Here is a 19,891-nt window from a genome sequence, read left to right on the forward strand (position 1 = left end):
GCTGAATCCCACGCGGAGTTAATGTTGGAGTACTTGAGGGCTGGAGTTATCCCCAATGGACTTCGCATGGGAAATATACCAGGTCTTTTTGTTGAGGTAAGAAGGTTCCTGTAGAGATGGTCACTTATAGCGATTAGGTGCTCCAGGGACCTCATGATGCTCATTTTTGAAACTGCAAGAGAGGTGGTGGACGCCCTCTTAACAGAAATTGCTGAACTTGAGGATACATTGATACATTGAAGAAAAATAATTCAGTTGAGGATGTGAAAAAGAAGCTTGAAGAGATCATTTTGAAAATGAGCTCCTTTAGTGATTACCTCATAAAGAAAAAAATGAGAAATTAAAAATATATATTTTTCCAAAGAGAGGGGTTATCCTTAATAGGAGCTGGATATTATAAAACTCAACAGGAGGACCCTTACCAAGGTGGATGAGAATACTGGTCTAATAAATCCTCACATTCTCTGATACATCTGGATCAGACAATAAGGGAGGTTCAAACTCCTATTGGAGTTATGGATATAGAAGAGCACACTTTGAGGGCCCCGCCAGAAATAGTCGTTTTTTAGGCAACAGACAGGGATCAGCGAGAGTAAGATTCAGAAACCAGGAGAGAGGTGGTTATCAACAATCAGAGAACTCCCCACAGTTTCTACAGACATCTGTTTTTACTCCCTCTCAGGTCGATGCAGATTTTTGAAAAAGTTGTGAATACCAAAATACAAAAACCTCTGGCTTATGTCTCTAAACCTTGTTACAAACTGAATTACGCAGAATATCAACCGTTAAAACAACTATCTTCCAATACGGAGATTACAATAAAACCGTCTGATAAAGGAAGAGGAATTGTAGTACTGGATAATGCTACATACAAGGGACACATTGAGTCCATGCTTAGGGTTTCACAACATTATGTACAACTTAGGAGCTATCCAGAGCAAAGAATCAAAACTGATATTCTAAAGATCACACAAAGAGCTCTTGATCGAGGCTCTATATGCAATGTAGAGTTTAACTATCTCAATGTTCCCTTTCACAAGATTCCCATTCTATATGGGGTTCCCAAGACTCATAAGAATCTCACCCAACCACCCTTTAGACCCATTGTTGTGACTATTGGGTCCCTTACCGAACCCCTATTTAATTTTGTGGATGTTCATCTGCAGCCCTTGGTATCCATACTTCCAGGGTATATCAAGGACACTGGTCATCTCATCAGTAAATTAGAGGGTTTTCCATTTAATCCTCATACTGACATCTTGGTCTCTAGGGATATCAAGGCCTAATATACTAATATTCCTCAGAACGATGCATTGAAAGCTGTGAAGAGTGCATTGGAAAATGGGGAGAGTCCTTGGGACCACCTTTTCCTTTGGGATTGCCTGGCTATTGTGCTCAAAGAAAATCATTTCGAATTTGACAAAACCATCTACAAGCAGAAACAAGGAGTTAGCATGGGCGCAGCCTGTGCGCCCAATGTGGCGAATATCTTTATGGGTGCCTTTGAAAAAAAGCATATCTTCAATGAAGTTGCCCCTTTCAGTGAGAAAATACTTCTTTGGCATTGTTTTATCAATTATATTTTCTTTATTTGGAGAGGTCAAGAAGAACAACTAGAGGAACTTGCCCTTTGCATTAACTTGTGTGACTCACTCCTCAAGATTAGCCCCAATATGAGCACAGAAAAAATTGAATATTTAGACATCTGGATTCAAGTCATTGATCAGAAAATAGAGGTCTCCCTCTATACCAAGCCGACTGCATGGAATACCCTGTTACAATACGAAAGCTATCATCCAAGTAGCCAAAAGGATAGTATTCCGTTCAGCCAATTCCTGCGTTTACGCAGTAATTGTACCACCATGCAAAACTTTGATTTACATGCTAAACAGCTGAAGGTGAAACTTCTGGACAGAGATTATCCACATAGACCTATTAAAGAATCCTACAAAAGGGCCAAATATTGGACAGGATGGGCCTCCTTCAGAATAAGGAGGCAGAGACTGATAATAAGTTAGTGTGTGTTACCACACACTCTAACTTGAATCATAAACTGTGCCAAATAATTAATACCCAATGGCACATTCTCAATTTAGTCATTCATAAAAGTGCTCTCCCTAAACCCATCTTTGCGTTCCCTCACAACAACAATCCTAGGAATGTTTTGGTTAAAGGGAGGGTGCCTCAGAGTGACAAGTTTCCCCAGAAATCTATTGTAGGTACCAACCCCGTCATGGGTGCACATAATTGTGGTAACTGCCACACCTGTGACTTTGCAATTGTTTCACATGAGCTCAAATCTGGTAAAAAGACTTATGTATTCAAGGACATGACTAATTGTAGAACTAACAACGTGGTGTACCTCATTCGGTGTTCCTGCTACAAAGGATACATGGGAGAGACAGGCAGGGAGTTCAGAATGAGCTTCAGCGAGCATAAATCAGCCATTCACAACAAGCGGTTGCCCATTGGTTAGAGTCCAGACATTCTGTGAAAGACTTAGGTTGGATCATATTGGAACATATTTTCCCTCCTAAAGGTAGCAATACAGATGCTCTGAGACTGAAGAGGGAGGTATTCTGGATCAATACTCTACAGACATTTGAGAATGGACTTAATGAGTCCCTCCCTTGGGAGAATGCTTTTATATGAAGTAGATTACATCTATTTGAAAAAGACACCTTTATAATCTTGTTAACTGGCTTCCTTCCGGCATTAATTGTATTTTCTCTATATTTCATTGTATTTAGTTCATTATAGGTTTTATTTTTTCATTTAGTTTCTCACATAGTATTACATATTCAGGATTATGTATCCCATTGTTGACTGTGGATAATTCTTTTCTCCATGCACTATAGGTGGGTCGTTTTGATCTAGTTTTGATCATGTTTAATTGAGATCAACATTTTTATTTTCATTCTTTTTGTCTGTTAACTGTGTCCCTTTTCATTAACTGTGTTATCCTTTATTTTTTAATTTTTTATTTATTTGTGTTGTACATCACAGGTTTCATTTTTTGCCTTTCGTTTTTGAAATTATATCCTACATGCAGGTTTATTTATTTATTCCAATACCTGACTATGGATATTCTCAATTTTTATTTCTTATTTTTTACTTTTCTTAATCTAGTCGGCTAACTTTCTCCATGGTCTTTCCATCATGGCCACTCCCATTACCTATTTATTTATTTACTATGTCCTTTCTCTATGTCTATTATTCAGAGTGGCAGCCTGGGACCCCATAGGAGCATATTTATTCTTAGTCACTTTTTTGTGTCGGGGTCTTTGTTCCTCCCGCCCACATGGGTTTCTGATAGAGCATGCCGTTCCCTTTATAGGTCGCTCATTTCTGCTCCCTCCATTGAAGGTCGTGTTTTCAGCTTTGGACCCCTGTATTATAGGATTGAGGGTGGCAGAACCGCGGTGAGTACTATTTCAGGTTCCTATTGTTTTTAACTTATTAGTAAATTGTGTAGTTATTGCTTGACTATACAAAGCTCTGACTCCTTCGGCCTCCTTGTGAATCTTTGCAGACTGTGCTCGTAGGGACAATATTTCCTCGTTGTAACAAGCCTAATTAACTGACTGCCGGACGCGGGAGCTGTTCTATCAAGTACAGTTACCTCCATTAGAATTGTAAGTGATTTACCCTTCTCCCCTTATTATTCTCTCTCATTCCTTTACATTTAGTGAGTTAGTTTATTATGCATTTTATTTGTCTTTATATGTTTAGGTTCTATGCCCTTGTGGGCGCGTTTTTAGACACAGGAATAACTTATGATTCATTGATTGCAAGAAACTATACATACCACATCTGTGGCCCCCATTCAAGAGCTTTTTCTATTTATGTAAGTACCGCTACAGGGATCAGTACGCCTTATTTATGGGACCACTTTATGGTTATTTATAGGCTTATTTCTTTCCTTTATTTAGTCTATTCTACTTCATTGGCCCATCAGGTTAGAATATATCGGATATTTTGCACAATGAACCTTATAGGTAAGCGCACTATAGCGCAATTCTCACTTTTTGGTTTATGCTTGTATGCATATATCGATAGTGCATACTATGAGAGTATGAAGAGACTACTCTCCGGTATGGGTGTGGGTATTCCAAAAGTTAGCTGGTTACCAGGTCGACTGCTGCGCACCTTACCCAGTGGTAAGATTCTTCTTCTATCCGCTGGCTTCGCCATGGATTTAAGTTGAGGTCATCACTTAGAGTACAGCCAAATTTGGTTGTGGGCGCTCTTTGAGTACATCGGTTATTAGTTTGGCAGCAGCTTTATAACATATTGCATTTTAGGCCCTCGATTAAAGACATGTATAATGATTTTCTCGGTGCCCTTAGCTACACTGAAGTTTTAGGGCCTACATAGTAAGGACTTATGATTAATTGGCTTTTTAAATGTATCAGAGCTGTATTTCTTATTTTGTCCATTTGAATTCTTTAGCCCATGAACTCTGATTGGAGGATGCACGAACTGCCTACACTCACCTAATTCCTACTTGTTTTGGAATTTATTTCAAGTACGTGGACCATTTTGTCCATATTTAGTTTTATCTTTAAATGCTCTTTACTAGGTGCACTATATATATTGTCTATTCTTCTTTAATGTGACCTTGGGTGGGGGCTCTGCTAGTTCTATCATCTTTTTCATTTTTCACAAAATAAATAATTCTCATTTGGTGGTGGTAAATATCTCTCGCCTCAGTTTTTTCCTTTACTTTTATTTTTTCAAATGGTTAGTTGCTCCCTTTTTAATGAAATAATTATCTTTATTTGAAATATTCTTTACAGGTTTTCCTCCCACAGACCAATGCTCTATTGTGAAAGAAGCCCGGTACCTATTTGAATATGGATTTACAGCCAGATAAGGTTATTTCTAAAACATATAAATAAATTGCGCCCTGAAGAAGGAGCTTGTTGATATACATGGGATCTCCGAAACGCGCGCTAGCGCTTTTTTCTTGTTTGTTTCTGTTATATATTGTATTTTGACATAATTTGTTTGGTCCAGCTTATTGTCAGTTATTGTTGTTTTTTTCCTGATGTGGTGGTTGGGGTTGTTACATGTATATTTACTCATAGGTAATCTATGATATCATTGTGCTGGGCTCATGGCTTGTTTTATTGAATGTTTGTGATGTCTCATGCATCATATATGAAAATGAAGAAAAATGCATAGAAAATGATATAGATTTATGAATCTTGATAAATAAATGAACTAAAAATTATTTTATAAAAATATTCTTGGTCTGTGGGAGTCTCAAATTAATGGACGTGTTGCCAATAATAGATGTATATGTGTGAGGGGAGTTTTGTGTGTTTTGGTCTTGTTCTTTCCCTGGTGTCCTCCCCACTCATTAATTTTTTTCAGGGTCCATCTTCCATTTATTTATTGATATACACAGAAAGCCCTTCAATATTTAATCAAATTTTGAAAAAGGTGTCTAGAAACGCTAGTAATGCTCAGAAATTCAGTTTTAATCCACTCTATTGATGATTTACTTGTCGCGTCAATGTCACGAGATGATTGTGTTGCTGATTCCATTGCTTTGTTAAATCATTTGACTGATGGAGGAGTGAGAAGAGTGACCCCCGAAAGAATAAACATAATAAAACAGATGCAGTTACCACAAACCCAGAGAGAAATCAGAATGTTTCTTGGTGTGGTAGGGTATTGTAGACAATGGATGGCAGGCTTTTCTCTACTGGCCAAACCACTAATACAAATGACACGGAAGGGAGCATATGACCCAATAGTTTGGGATGATGAAAGCATGGAGGTTTTTGTGAAACTATGAAATTGTTTATGTGAAGCTCCTGCCCTAGGTATGCCAGACTATATAAAAGAATTTGCATTATTTTGTTGTGAAAGAAAGCATTGTGCCTTATCCGTATTAACTCAGCGACATGGTTTGATGCAACGTCCAGTAGCATACTTTTCTGCTACCTTGGACCCTTTAGCATCAGCATTACCTGGCTGCTTAAAATCAGTGGGTGCCACCTACATGAGTTTGAACAAACTGAGTCCATTGTGATGGGGCACTCCGTTTAGGTTTATGTCCCACATTCAGTGGAAATTATTTTAACTAGACCACAAACTCAGAACCTTACTCCGAGTCGAATGACTAAGTACGAAATAATTATTTTAGGAGCAGAAAATGTAACAGTAGTGAGGTGTACTATCCTAAACCTGGCTACTCTATTGCCTGACATACATGGGGAAGAAGTAAAAGATGAAGTTGAGCATGATTGTCTAGACGTTACTGAATATTGTACCAAATCTCATCCAGACGTACAGGAAAAGCCTCTGAAAGAATGTAAAATTTAGCTATTTGTAGATGGCTCGTGCATGAGGCATAAGGAGGGAGGATTAAGTGCTGCTTATGCTGTTTCCACATTGGCTTGAATAGTCAAAGCATCCTATTTACCAGGAGTCAAGTCTGCACAAATAGCCAAATTGATAGCTTTAATTAAAGACTGTAAAATTGGGAAAAATTCGAGAGTAACCATTTACACTGATAGCCAGTATGGTTACAGGGATGTGTATGACTTTGACCAGCTCTGGATGCAGAGGGATTTCATGACTTCTTCAGGAACCCCTATTGAAAAAGGAACATTTGTGAAAGAGCTTTTAGAAGCAATACAATTGCCAAAAGAAGTGGCAGTGGTCAAGTGGGCTGCACATCAGTCAGGAGTTGACTATGTGGTAGCTGGTAATCGATACACTGACCAAGTTGCCCAGTACTGTTCCACAAACAGGAAAATTGACGCAAGTGGAATCAAATGCCAACTTATGCTGCTCTCAGTATTAGAAACGTGGGATGAAGTAAGACATTTGCAGGATGATGTGGACATGAGTGAAAAGGAAGGTTGGATAAAATCAGGGTATGAAAGGAGAGCAGAAGATGACGTATGGATTTATCCAGATGCTAGATCAATTATGCCAGATTGGTACAATCTGAGATTTAGAACTGTTGCAGTGAGCTTTTGCCAGAGATGTTTAATTTGTCAGCAGATAAACCTAGGCAGGAAAACAATGGTAAGTGGGGAAGAATTGGAAAGGCAGAAGGACCATTTGTGAGGTTGTAGATTGATTGTATCCAGTTACCACCATGTAAATGATTGAAGTACATTCTTGTAATGGTTTGTTTGTTCTCACGATGGGTGGAGGCATATTCTACTAAAAGAAATGACAGCATAACAGTTGGCAGACTATTATTAAGAGAACTAATTCCACGTTTTGGTTTTCCAGTAACTGTTGAATCAGATAGAGGATCTCACTTTAATAATGAAATAATTTGGTTAATCTGCGAATCATTTATAATTGAACAAAAACTGCAAAGTGCATACCGATCAGAGGCTTCTGGAGTGGTGGAACAAATGAATGGCACAATAAAATCGAGATTGGCAAACGTGTGCGCATCCTCTTGTTCTGATGGGACACAGATTCATTCCTGACAGAAATACAGGATTGAGTCCCCATGAAATACTTACGAGAAGAACAATGAAATTAGCTTTCATGCCAGGAAACAAACTGTTGAGTATAACTGTTGATCTGGTATTAGACTATTGTAAAAGATTGACTGACCTAGTGCGTTCTATCTCTCACCAGGTTGGAGAAGACACAGTTGCCAGGCAGCCAGATCAAGCACATGATCTCAATCCTGGAGACTGGGTTGTGGTGAAGAATCACACCGAGAGACGTGTCTAGCACCCAGGTGGGATAAACCGTGGCAGGTCATACTGGTTTGCCTAACTGGATACATGCTAGGCATACCGAAAAGGTAACTGCTCCTGAGAATGGAAACCAACAGCTGACACCAACAGATGGGGTTGTTGAAGGTTATGCAGCTGAGGAATCTAGAATAACAGATTTCAAAGTAGCTGACCAAGAACAACCGAGCACACGTCAGTAAGAATAGATACCAGTGGTTGACATACCAGATGTGATTATAAAAACAAGAAGTAGAACAAGATTAGAAAGGCAAGAAACTAGAGAAGACAAGACAGGTGTAGAAGAACAAGCTCAAGAAAATTAAATTGAGTTTGTTGGAGACCCTGAGCACGATCAGATAAGGAAAGAAAAACATACTCAGACAGAAGTGAACCAAAATATTCACAGATCTTCGGAGGGACAGAAAGGTTAAGAAGAACACATTCAGTCTACTAACAAGCAAAGTGCAATAGGACCTGAGCAGGACCAATTAGGAAAAGAAGAACAAGTTCAGGAAGAAGAAGAACGAGTTGAAGTAAGACCTGAACAGGATCAGATAGAAGAAGTTGAACACGTTCAAATAAATTGTGTCACAATAATAAGCCCTGAACAAGGATAGATAGAGAGGGACTCAGAAGAGGAAGAAAATCAAATTGGGCCCCAAAATAACAAAAATAAAAGCACACTTGAGAGAGATGAGGAAAGTGAAAGTGCAGTGCATGCTAAAAGGGTTAGAAAGGGTGATAATTGGCCAAGTTGTGTCAAAAGATTACATTATCACATAAAACCTATGTGAGGAGCCTGAACAGGTGAATGAAGTCAAAAGGCCGCTCAAGACAATTAATTGAGAAGCCCAGACGAAGAAGTCAAAGACTAAAAATACTGAATGTTACATTTAAATAACCTGAATGGGCCTATGTTTTTCTTGAAGAACTTGAGAATTTAGATTTAAATGAAGAAAGTGACAAAGAAATAATTGCAGAACAGATTGACGATGTAGAAGTGAGACCTCCTTGAATTAATAAAAGAATTACAATTATGAAAAAATTAAGTAAAGCAGGAAAAGAAATCTTCTTGGACTAAAATGGTTGAGGATAGAGTTGCTGGAAGACCAAAACGAAATTGCTTAAAGAAATGTTGTAGAATATGTATATGTAGCCTTTTGTTAGTGATTGTAGTTTAGTTATTTTTAACAATAGCAGTTCCTTACCTAATGAAAGTAGAAAAGAAAAATAATGCTGACACAAATGGAAAGTTAGCTAACAGAAAAGAAGATAGACTAGAATTAGAACTACCGGATGAGTTAGAAATACATCACACTGTCACAGATAATAACACTGCTTTAAATGTATTCACCAAGTTCTTGTTTCAATATTTAGACACTATGGAAATTAGTGATTGTTATGTATGTATGAAACTACCAGCTTCAGTAGCAGAAGGTGTCACATATCACCATTTAGCGCTAACATATGGCAATTCATGTAGTGTATTAACAAGCCTGTTTTATAGAACAGGAAAGCTGCAATATTATTATTCAAATTTAGATATGATATTTTCAGAAGTTCCTATTTGAAAGAATATGAATACAGTACTTAGTAACCAAGCTGCACAGTTCATGGGTGAATTTTTCTTAACACAAAAAACAATAGATATAGCAGAAGCCCATAATATTAACTTAACTTGCTCATTAAAAGAAGAAAATATATTTTTGAATTTAGTAGAAGAGAGGAGACAGGAATTTCAGAAGAAAGCTACTGAACAGAAGAGCCATATTCCACCATGGGCTGTAAAGGAAGGAATTTATACACCTGGCAAGACTCATGCTGCAATGTCTCTAGATTTTATAAAGAAAGGGAAGATCTGTCTCCATAGATCAAAGTCTCGCTATAACAATGTATTTATTGGTTCCAGTGAATGTAAACATAAATTTTTAATTCTCGGAGGATGGAGACTAAAAGGGGGAACTGATCAAGTATTTCCTGGAATTTATTATGTGTGTGCGAATAAAGCTTATTTTAAGCTACCTGCATGATGGTATGGGAGTTGCTATTTTGGAATAATTTCCCTAAAGTTTATCATGTGAAAAGAATCACTGGAAACAATGAAAACAATAAAGAACTAATCTCTAATAAAGGAGCTAGTTTTTCAGAAAAGAGGGTGACATATTAAGTGCATTGATACCTTCAGGAGTAATTCTGAAGTCACGTAGAATTTGTCAATTATCTACAGTAGTTGATCGCTGCTGGAGGTTTTCTAATGATCAATACAGAAATGGTTGCAATTAGATCAATGGTTTTACAAAATCGACTTGTCCTTAATATATTATTGGCAAAAGAGGGTGGAGTCTGTTAAATGATAAAAGTGCAACATTGTTGCAGTTATATTCCGGATAAAAGTGTATCAATTGGAGGGTACATTAAAAATATCACAAAATTGGAAGAAGATTTGAAACCACTGGAAGTTGATAGTGTATGGAAGAAATTAACAAATAGCATAACATCGATAGGGTCTTGGTTTGATAAAATAGGATAAAGGGGTTATAGCCCAAATAATACTATAAATACTTGGAATAACTATAGTAGCTTTAGTAATAATGATATGGTACAACAGTTGTAGTAAGAGAAGAAGATATGAAGTAAATAAAAAGGGAAAGAAAAGAAAATATGAAGAAATGAAGCTTGAAGAAATAAAAGGAGAATTGTACAAGAAAAGGAAAAATGTAAAAGATAAAGATGAAGAGGAAATGAAAAGACAGGAAAGGGAATTAAGATATGTTAAAGTTGGCATCTGGTTGGGTATCAGTAGTTTGTGATGGCATAAATGCCATTAGAGAGGGGATTGATGGAGCAAAGACTCGTATAAAAGAGACTTGCTCGGATGCAATCCTCTCATATAAACCAGTAACGTAGTATTACTAATGTATTGTGATACTTATATGCACCACATTACACATATTTTTTAGCTTGACGCAGCTTGCATAAGTGTTTTACTAACAAGTAACCCGAGTGGAACCTAAAATGGCTGCTAACACTGGAAACTGTATTGCGCATGCGTCAACTGCATCTACACAGAATGACATCTTTACGCTTGGAGGGAAAAATCTGCTTCTGCACAAATGCATCTAAAATGGCGGCTTGGAAACTCACATGCTAAGCATCTGCTTTGTTGAAAATAAAATGAGCTATATACTAAATGCTAATGCTGGGAGAGTCTTTATAAGTAAATGGGATTAGAGTAGAGATAGGTGGTATACAGTGAAATCATTTTGTTTCTGAATTAATGTGTTTTCTTTTGACCTCTCTAATAGTTTGGATGCGGGCCTCTGAATGATGCTAAAGTCTACACTGCATGTGACTCCTCACGCAGGCGCAATGATGACAAGCTAGGCTCAATGACATCAAATCTTGAAACCCGTCCAATGCAGTTCTTGATACATGTCCTGGGAACCTGCTGGACATCCTGAAAACTCAATGCACAACTGTAAAATTATACAATGTTGTTGATAAAAATTGTGAATACGGTGGGAAATAAAGCTTGGGAAAACAAATTAATGGGCGGTAACAAAACAATTAACTAACGGAAATTAATAAAACTTAGCATGGTGTGATGATCATCCCCTTAGCTTGTCTAATTAGAAGTAGGAGTTTCATAAAGTTGAAACATTTAGGGGTGGTACATGCCATTAGAAAATTATAATTGAGGTAGTTTAGTCAGTCGCAGCAGTCGCAGCAAGACAACGCAGAGAGACCGGGATGCTGTCCGAATGCTGATCAAATATTTAGAGAAGCAGACTTAGAATTTTAAAGCCAAATAATTAGAAGATCAGAGATGAATCGAGGAGGTAATCAAATTAGAAGAAGTTTGTGGAAGAATCGAGAAGGAAGTTAGTGTCAGAGAGGGGTGTGAAACAGGAGTCGAATCCAGAAGATGTCATCTATCCTGTCTTGAATCCTGTCCTGAGGTCCCTGTCACCTGATCTTTCCCAGGTGACCCATTAATCTCTTGGACAGAAGGGTCTGATTTCACACCATCCTAGGTAAATATACTTCTGTGGATTGTGTCAATGTGGTGCTCTTTCTATCTTCTTTTTCCTGAAGTACTATTGCTGTGATAATTTCATTGAAATAAAATACTTATATTGGGTAAAGTGATCTCACTTCCTCGGAGAGAAGGAGTTCGTACTGTTATTTGTTTGGCTGATATGAATTTAATTAGATAAAACATTGACACTTTCCCCGAGTATGTGGTTATTTAATAAAATAGAAGATAAATAATCCTATGTCATTTTACCATCAACTAATTCCAACTTAATAGGTCCATTGACCAAACGGAACAGGCTTTTCTGATCAGTGAAAAAAAAGATTAGTTAGACAAAATAGGTAACTGATCATAATTAAAGCATTTATAAAAATTGACCCCCAGCAGCGATACCCAGCCTATATGATTGAGTGTGTATATGGGCCCAGATGAATATATGGTGATAGAGTTTCAGAGGTTGGTAATCCGCTGGATCAATTTCCATGCTGGCTTCACATCTCGACATGATGTAGTCATGGCTGACTGCTTGCCTTCTAAATTTCAACCTTAACACGCATCCCCTTCCTTCTCAGGTAAGCCCACTCTACTTCCATCTCCATTAAGCATGGGCGGAAAGTCCGTTTCGCTCGCGGATTTTTGGGAAATTCGCAATCCGCGAGATTTGCGAATTTCCCGCAAAATCCGCAAATTCGCACGCAGCGGATTTTTTTTGCGGCGCGCGGCGTTGGTGATACAATTTTTGCGCCGCGCGGCGTTTATCATCGTTTGCCGAGTTGTTTTTCTCGATAGTTTGCAAGTGCTGCGCCATTTTGGATCTTGCTGTGTGATCCCGCGGGAATTGGCGAGCGCGATTACGTCATCGCGGCTTGCCAGCGATAGTTTGTCAACGCGAGTACGGCGAGATCACGTCTCGCGGTACTTCGCAATTGCGAGATTTGAGATGCGGCGAGCAGCAAGAATCTCGCACAAGCGAAAATATATAATTTGCAATTCTGCACAAGAAATCCACCAGCAAGCAGCATAAACCTTCTTGAAATGATGATTTTTATCTGAATAACTCCTTAGGTTGACATTTGCCTGCACTTTTTTAGCGAGGAGTCCATTTTGGGGAGGGGGGAGGGGGGTGGGAGGAAGGAAGTGCCCTACAGTCTTCAACTTCCTGTTCCTGTTCAGCAGGCTCCTCCCAGTGCTTTGTCCATCTCCTGGTCACTTTTCATTTGGATTTGGAGCTGGAAGGATTACTTTTTGTGGATGCTGCTGGATCTTTGGATTTGAGGCCTTTTTGACTTTCTTTGGATCACTGTTGGATTAGAAATTTTACAAGTAAGTTTGTTTGGGGCATTACAGTTGCTGCAACTAAAATTTGGGAATTTTCGATTTTTGGGCTGTTTTGGGGCCTTTTGCCCAGGGGTACTCAGTGGTGGGTGGACTGAGTCTTTCTGTGGGTTGTCTTGAACTTAAACATCATGGAGGGCATGGATGGATTGGGATTGTGCGGATTTTTCAGTGATTTTCGTTTTTTGGGCCTGTACTTGTGGCCTTTTCACCAGGGGTATTTGAGTCTAGCATGGGCCTAGTCTTTCTGTAGGTTGTCTTGAATTTAAACATCATGGAGGGCATGGATGGATTGGGATTGTGCTGATTTTTCAGTGATTTTCGTTTTTTGGGCCTGTACTTGTGGCCTTTTCACCAGGGTTATTTGAGTCTAGCATGGGCCTAGTCTTTCTGTGGGCTGTCTTGAACTTAAACATCATGGAGGGCATGGATGGAATGGGATTGTGCTGATTTTGCAGTGTTTTTCGATTTTTGGGGGTGTTCATGGGGAGGGACAGGCCATGTGGCTGGTGGCCATTTTGAGTGCAGCTACAGGCACTTGCCATGTGCTGGCAGGCAAGTGGCCATTTTGAATGCAGGCTTGGTTGTTAGGCCTGCAACCATTTTGCCTACTTTTCAACCTTTATTTATGCCCAGGGGTAGTGAGTCTTGCATGGGCCTAGTCTTTCTGTGGGTTGTCTTGAATTTAAACATTATGGAGGGCATGGATGGATTGGGATTGTGCTGATTTTTCAGTGATTTTCGTTTCTTCGGCCTGTACTTGTGGCCTTTTCACCAGGGGTATTTGAGTCTAGCATGGGCCTAGTCTTTCTGTAGGTTGTCTTGAATTTAAACATCATGGAGGGCATGGATGGATTGGGATTGTGCTGATTTTTCAGTGATTTTCGTTTTTTGAGGCTGTACTTGTGGCCTTTTCACCAGGGCAGGGTATTTGAGTCTAGCATGGGCCTAGTCTTTCTGTGGGCTGTCTTGAACTTAAACATCATGGAGGGCATGGATGGAATGGGATTGTGCTGATTTTGCAGTGTTTTTCGATTTTTGGGGGTGTTCATGGGGAGGGACAGGCCATGTGGCTGGTGGCCATTTTGAGTGCAGCTACAGGCACTGGCCATGTGCTGGCAGGCAAGTGGCCATTTTGAATGCAGGCTTTGTTGTTAGGCCTACAACCATTTTGCCTACTTTTCAACCTTTATTTATGCCCAGGGGTAGTGAGTCTTGCATGGGCCTAGTCTTTCTGTGGGTTGTCTTGAATTTAAACATCATGGAGGGCATGGATGGATTGGGATTGTGCTGATTTTTCAGTGATTTTCGTTTTTTGGGCCTGTACTTGTGGCCTTTTCACCAGGGGTATTTGAGTCTAGCATGGGCCTAGTCTTTCTGTGGGCTGTCTTGAACTTAAACATCATGGAGGGCATGGATGGAATGGGATTGTGCTGATTTTGCAGTGTTTTTCGATTTTTGGGGGTGTTCATGGGGAGGGACAGGCCATGTGGCTGGTGGCCATTTTGAGTGCAGCTACAGGCACTGGCCATGTGCTGGCAGGCAAGTGGCCATTTTGAATGCAGGCTTTGTTGTTAGGCCTCCAACCATTTTGCCTACTTTTCAACCTTTATTTATGCCCAGGGTTAGTGAGTCTTGCATGGGCCTAGTCTTTCTGTGGGTTGTCTTGAATTTAAACATTATGGAGGGCATGGATGGGTTGGGATTGTGCTGATTTTTCAGTGATTTTCGTTTTTTGGGCCTGTACTTGTGGCCTTTTCACCAGGGGTATTTGAGTCTAGCATGGGCCTAGTCTTTCTGTAGGTTGTCTTGAATTTAAACATCATGGAGGGCATGGATGGATTGGGATTGTGCTGATTTTTCAGTGATTTTCGTTTTTGGGCCTGTACTTGTGGCCTTTTCACCAGGGGTATTTGAGTCTAGCATGGGCCTAGTCTTTCTGTGGGCTGTCTTGAACTTAAACATCATGGAGGGCAAGGATGGAATGGGATTGTGCTGATTTTGCAGTGTTTTTCGATTTTTGGGGGTGTTCATGGGGAGGGACAGGCCATGTGGCTGGTGGCCATTTTGAGTGCAGCTACAGGCACTGGCCATGTGCTGGCAGGCAAGTGGCCATTTTGAATGCAGGCTTTGTTGTTAGGCCTGCAACCATTTTGCCTACTTTCCAACCTTTATTTATGCCCAGGGGTAGTGAGTCTTGCATGGGCCTAGTCTTTCTGTGGGTTGTCTTGAATTTAAACATCATGGAGGGCATGGATGGATTGGGATTGTGCTGATTTTTCAGTGATTTTCGTTTTTTGGGCCTGTACTCGTGGCCTTTTCACCAGGGGTATTTGAGTCTAGCATGGGCCTAGTCTTTCTGTGGGCTGTCTTGAACTTAAACATCATGGAGGGCATGGATGGAATGGGATTGTGCTGATTTTGCAGTGTTTTTCGATTTTTGGGGGTGTTCATGGGGAGGGACAGGCCATGTGGCTGGTGGCCATTTTGAGTGCAGCTACAGGCACTGGCCATGTGCTGGCAGGCAAGTGGCCATTTTGAATGCAGGCTTTGTTGTTAGGCCTGCAACCATTTTGCCTACTTTTCAACCTTTATTTATGCCCAGGGGTAGTGAGTCTTGCATGGGCCTAGTCTTTCTGTGGGTTGTCTTGAATTTAAACATTATGGAGGGCATGGATGGATTGGGATTGTGCTGATTTTTCAGTGATTTTCATTTTTTGGGCCTGTACTTGTGGCCTTTTCACCAGGGGTATTTGAGTCTAGCATGGGCCTAGTCTTTCTGTAGGTTGTCTTGAATTTAAACATCATGGAGGGCATGGATGGATTGGGATTGTGCTGATTTTTCAGTGATTTTCGTTTTTTGGACCTGTACTTGTGGCCTTTTCACCAGGGCAGGGTATTTGAGTCTAGCATGGGCCTAGTCTTTCTGTGGGCTGTCTTGAACATAAACATCATGGAGGGCATGGATGGAATGGGATTGTGCTGATTTTGCAGTGTTTTTCGATTTTTGGGGGTGTTCATGGGGAGGGACAGGCCATGTGGCTGGTGGCCATTTTGAGTGCAGCTACAGGCACTGGCCATGTGCTGGCAGGCAAGTGGCCATTTTGAATGCAGGCTTTGTTGTTAGGCCTGCAACCATTTTGCCTACTTTTCAACCTTTATTTATGCCCAGGGGTAGTGAGTCTTGCATGGGCCTAGTCTTTCTGTGGGTTTTCTTGAATTAAAACATCATGGAGGGCATGGATGGATTGGGATTGTGCTGATTTTTCAGTGACTTTCGTTTTTTGGGCCTGTAATTGTGGCCTTTTCACCAGGGGTATTTGAGTCTAGCATGGGCCTAGTCTTTCTGTGGGCTGTCTTGAACTTAAACATCATGGAGGGCATGGATGGAATGGGATTGTGCTGATTTTGCAGTGTTTTTCGATTTTTTTGTGCTGTATAACTGAACTGATGTTCCTCTGTCTTCCATTGTTTTTAGGTGCACAAGACTCAAGAGAACCACCAGTGCCAGGAAGAAGTCCTGCAGCGGTGTGTGTGTGCAGCATAACGTCACGCGACGTCACGTCTGGCCTCAGACAACTCTACAATTCGTGCAACTGCGGCCTGCTGTCTGACCTGCTCTGAAGAAGATGGCCCCCAAAAAAGGTCTCCGTAGCTCCTCTAGCAAGAAAGTTGCTAGTAAGGAGCAGAAGAAGCAAGTTACCAAGGAGGCTGGTGTGCCACCCGCCACGTTTTTTGGGAGAAAAAAAAAAAGTATGCCTGCAGCAGCAGGATCTGCTGGGGACCAAGCTGGGAGCAGCACCCCTGCTCCATTGGGTTCAGTGCCTCCACCACCACGCCAACTTAAGTCAAAGCCCTTGAGTGCTTCAGAGGCAGTCAGTGTACTTCTCCAATCACCATCGACCAGTGATGTTGGCTCATCGCAAGAAAGTAGCAGCAATGTCCCTGAATCAACACAGGTTGTTGTAACTCATCTGACAAGTGTTGAACAACCACAGCCGCAACAACAACACCATGTGCAAGTACACGCCCAAGTACATGTGGAAGGAGAGGCAGCAAAAGGAGATGCGCAAGCAAAGGTGCATGGAGGTTCACAAGTGCCCACAATAGTTGTTCCTCCCAAAGTAGGGGCACATCAGGAAATCGACAATGAAGCCGAGGTATCATTGGAAGCCACTCCTCCTGATGATCATTCATTGTCTTCCACATCCCTAGCAAGGAAAAGATCAAGGGGGGTGTCTACATCTTCTTCAAGCCCACCTCCTTCTGATGATACGGATCCAGCTTGGGAACCACCACTGCGGTCTGAGGATGAGGCACACCATGATCTGACAAAGGTACCTAAGCGTAAAAGGAAGGCCATCGAAAAACTCATACCTATGGAGTGTGATGAGGCTCAACAAGAAGTGACAGATACTGCTGGTGATGAAGCCTCTCACGATGACGACGAGCCAGTCATCACAAAGGTCACTGCAGCTCCACCGGGCATGCAGCAAAGAGACATTTTGACCCTATCCCGAGAAGCTGCTGAGCGTGATGATGATCTCGACGAGGAGGCAATGGAAATGGAAACACAACAATCATTAGATTTGGAGTTAAGTAGTACACCAAAACCTACCGCTTCCATATTTCTTCCTCGCAAGAAGGTACCCACCTCGACCTCAATTCGTGGTGGTGAAAGTGCAAAACGTACTGAAGTTCGGCAATCCACATCCTCCACTTCATCTGGCATTAGCAGCAGGACCACCACCACCAGTATCGCCGCCTCCTCCGGCCCCCAAAGACATTTCAAGTCTCCAGTTTGGGACTTCTTTAGTGTTTGCCCAAAAATGGAAAACGTAGCCATTTGTAGCATTTGTAAGCTTCGAGTTGGTCGTGGTAAGCTTGGTTCTAACTATGGTACCGGAGGCCAGAGAGGTCATCTTAAGAGAGCGCACGCTGTCCAATGGTTTCCGCACCTAGAGGCGTTTAAGCAAGCCAGAATTGCACGTAATGAAAACGTTGATTTTTCATCTGATGATGACGAGGAGGAAGAAGACGATTCAAACACTTCACTTACAACCAGTACCCCTGTCAGCAGCACCCCCCATGTGAGGCACACTAAGAGTGTGGGAGAGAGTGAGACATCAATGCGGAAAAGTTCATCAGCGAGCGTAACTGGGTCGAAGATATCATCATCATCCCGTAAATCCTTGGTCCAGGGCAACATTAAAAAGATGTTGTTTACAGAAGCGCAATATGAACGCAACCACCCACTGACGCGTCTGTATAACACTAAGCTGGCTAAAATGCTAGCTCTGGACCTTCTCCCTTTTTCTTTTGTAGAAGGGGTTGGTTTTCTAGAATTAGTGGCAGCGCTCTGCCCTAAATAGAAGGTTCCTAGCCGGTTCTATTTTGCCTGAGTTGCGGTTCCAGCACTACATGAAGATGTTCGGAAGGTGATTGGGGCAGCTTTGCAGAAGAGTGCTGTTCACACTATACATCTGACAACAGACATGTGGACCAGTGGCGCAGGCGCTGATTACATGTGCATCACTGCACACTGGGTCTCTTTTTCAGGGGCTAAAGCAAAGCTAAACGCAGGTGTTGACGCGGACATTGTTTTTAAAGCTGCTCGGAAACATGCAACACTAGCCATGTTTGGTTTGGAGAAACGTCACACAGCAGGAAACATTTTGCATGTCTTTAACACAAAGGTCCTTAACTGCCTGTCCCCACTAAAACGCCAGGTTGGTTATGTTTCCACGGACAATGGCGCCAATATAGTTAAGGCCATGAGGGACGGTGACTATTTCAGAGTGCCGTGTTTGGCGCACTGTATAAACCTGGTTGTCCAAAAATTCTTGGGTAATAAAGGCAGTGCAGCTTACAGTGTATTGGACACCTGCCAAAAAATGTGCAAGCATTTCAGCCATTCTTTTAAGGCCCGGAAGCAGCTGAGGAGCCTGCTATATCAACGTCAAATGCCAGTGAAAGCACTCATCCAGGAGGTGGTAACACGTTGGAACTCAACCTTCTACATGCTTGAGCGTCTGTATGAGCAGTGTACGGAACTCGATCAATATTTCCTTACAGAGGGTACAGAGGAGCTGAGGATGGGTGCGGCGCAATGGAACATAGTTCAAAGCCTGACACGCATGCTTCGTCCTTTTGAGTTCTTCACGCGTGCAGTCAGCAAGGAGGACTCTAATTTGGGAAAAGCTATCCCATTGTTGTACATGCTGGAGGACCAACTGAAGGAGGTGTGTTCTGTGTTTGAAAAAGATGACAAAAACCAAGACTCTTTGCTTCTGGCTGAGAAATTATTAGAGCTCCTACAAGGTGATGAACGTCTTAAAAAGATCCACTCAGAACAGCATTACATTTGTGCTACTATTCTGGATCCACGCTACAAAAAGGCGCTGGCAGGCCAAGCATTCTTTCCTTTTGATGATGAACATGTTCCAAAGTACAAACGTTGGCTAGCCTTGTCAGCCAAGAGGTTTGAAACAGAACGGCTGAAAATTGAAGGAAATGGCAGTACATCAGCAGGTCATCCCCAGTCAAAACAATCCACTTCTGCACCTGTGGCTGTGGCACAAGTGACCTCTCAGCCGTTAAAGACACCGGCAACCGGATCATCTGCACGAGACACAACAGAAACATTGGAGGCTGAAGAGGATTGGCTAGCTCTGCATGGGTTTGGTTCTCAAAAGGTCAGAGGCACAGCAAGAGCTAAGCAAAGTGGAGGAACCTTTGATGAGGACCTTGAGTCGATGGTGAAGGACTATCTGAATGACTCAACAGAGGTCTATGT

Source organism: Lissotriton vulgaris, chromosome 3_1, assembly GCF_964263255.1.
Source record: "Lissotriton vulgaris chromosome 3_1, aLisVul1.2, whole genome shotgun sequence".
NCBI lineage: Eukaryota > Metazoa > Chordata > Amphibia > Caudata > Salamandridae > Lissotriton > Lissotriton vulgaris.